The sequence below is a fragment of the Colobus angolensis genome, unplaced genomic scaffold, assembly GCF_000951035.1.
Source record: "Colobus angolensis palliatus isolate OR3802 unplaced genomic scaffold, Cang.pa_1.0 Scaffold7, whole genome shotgun sequence".
Lineage (NCBI taxonomy): Eukaryota > Metazoa > Chordata > Mammalia > Primates > Cercopithecidae > Colobus > Colobus angolensis.
The window spans coordinates 18,952,259-18,954,735 of NW_012120709.1; positions in this window are offsets into that span (position 1 = coordinate 18,952,259).

Below are 2,477 nucleotides of genomic sequence, written 5' to 3' on the forward strand. Positions count from 1 at the left end.
CTGTAATCCCAGCACTTTGGGAGGCCGAGGTGGGTGGATCACCTGAGGTCAGGAGTTCAAGACCAGCCTGGTCAACGTGGTGAAACTCCATCTCTACAAATAATACAAAAATTAGCTGGGCGTGGTGGTGTGTGCTTGTAATCCCAGCTACTCAGGAGACTGAGGCAGGAGAATTGCTTGGACCTGGGAGGTGGAGGTTGCAGTGAGCCAAGATCATGCCATTGCATTCCAGCCTGGGAGACAGAGCAAGACTCCATCTCAAAAATAAATAAATAAAATAAAAAATATAAAATTAAAAAAATTAAATGTAACACCCCAAACTATAAAAATCCTAGGGAATATCATTTTGGACATTAGCCTTGGCAAATAATTTATGACTAAGTCTTCAAAAGCAATTGCCACAAAAAAATGGAAAAGTGGAAACTAAGTTAGCTAAAGAGCATCTGCACAGCAAAAGAAACTATCAACAGAGTAAACAGGCAACCCACAGAATGGGAGAAAATATTTGCAAATTGTGCATCAACAAATGTCTACTATTAAGAATCTATAAGGAACTTATAACAAGTCCCCCCCCAAAAAAAAATTAAAAAGTGAGCAAAGAATATGGACAGACACCTCTCAGAAGACATGCAAGCAGCCAACAAACATGAAAAACAATGCTCAACATCACCAATCATCAGAGAAATGCAAATCAAAACCACAATAAGATACCATCTCACACTAGTCAGAATGCTATTATTAAAAAGACAAAAAACAACAGATGCTGGTGAGGCTGTGGATAAAAGGGAATGCTTATACACTGCTGGTGGGAATATAAATGAGTTCAGATCCTGTGGAAAGTGATTTGGTGATTCCTCAAAGAATTTAAAAGGGAACTAACATTCGGCCCAGAAATGTTATTAGTGGGTATATACCCAAAGCAAAATAAATCATTCTACCAAAAAGACACCTGTGCTAGCATGTTTATTGCAGCACTGTTCACGATAGCAAAGACATGGAATCAGCTCATCAATGGTGGATTGGATAAAGACAATGCAGTACATATACATGGAATACTATGCAGCCATAACAAAGAATGAAATATCCTTTGCAGCAACATGAATGGAGCTGGTGGCCAGAATCCAAAGTGAATTAATGCAGGAACAGAAAAATAAATACCAGATGTTCTCACTTATAAGCAGGAGCTAAACATAGGGTTCACATAGAAATAAAGATGGGGGCCGGTCATGGTAGCTCACGCCTGTAATCCCAGCACTTTGGGAGGCCGAGGCTGGCGAATCACTTGAGGTCAGGAGTTCAAGACCAGCCTGGCCAACATGGTGAAACCCCGTCTCTACTAAAAATACAAAAATTAACTTGGCATGGTGGCGGCCGCCTGTAATCCCAGCTACTCGGGAGGCTAAGGCAGGAGAATTGCTTGAACCCGGGAGGCAGAGGTTGCAGTGAGCCAAGATTGCACCATTGTACTCCAGCCTGGGCGACAAGAGTGAAACTTCATCTAAAAAAAAACAAAGAAATAAAAATGGGAACAATAGACACTGGGAACTACTAGAGGGGTGATATGGTTTGGCTTAGTGTCCCCACCCAAGTCACATCTTGAATGGCAATCCCCACCTGTTGAAGGACGGACCTGTAATTCAAGTGTGGGAAGGGAGGCAGGTGATTGGATTATGGGGGCGGTTTCCCCTATGCTGTTCTTGTAATAATGAGTGAGGTTTTTTTGTTTGTTTGGTTTTTTGTTTGTTTTGAGATGGAGTCTCGCTCTGTCAGCCAGGCTGGTACGATCTCGGCTCACTGCAGCCTCTGCCTCCCGGGTTCAAGCAATTCTCTTGTCTCAGCCTCCCAAGTAGCTGGGACTACAGGTGCTTGCTACTACGCCTGGCTAATATGTATTTTTACTAGAGAAGGGGTTTTACCTTTTTTGTCAGGCTGGTCTTGAACTCCTGACCTCAGGTGATCCAACCCCCTCGGCCTCCCAAAGTTTTGGGATTACAGGCGTGAGCCACCGCGCCTGGCCCCTAAGTGAGTTTTCACAAGATCTGATGGTTTTAGAAGTGGTGGTTTCCCCTGCTCTTCTTTCTCCTGCCACCTTGTGAAGAAGTTGACTGCTTCCTCTTTTGCCATGACTGGAAGTTCCCTGAGGCATCCCCAGCCATGTAGCTGGGAGTCAATTAAACTTCTTTCCTTTGTGAATTACCCAGTCTCAGGAAAGTTCCTTATGGCAGTGTGAAAACAGACTAGCACAAGAGGGAAAAGGAAGAGGGGGCCAAGGGCTGAAAAACTACCTATTGAGTACTATGCATACTACCTGGGTGATAGGGATCACTTGCCCCCCAAACCCCAGCATTACGCAATAAGCCCATGTAACAAACCTGCACATGTGTTTCTGAATCTAAAATAAAAGTTGACTCTATATATATAATATAAAATATATGTAATATATAATATAATATATATAAAATATATAACATGTAATG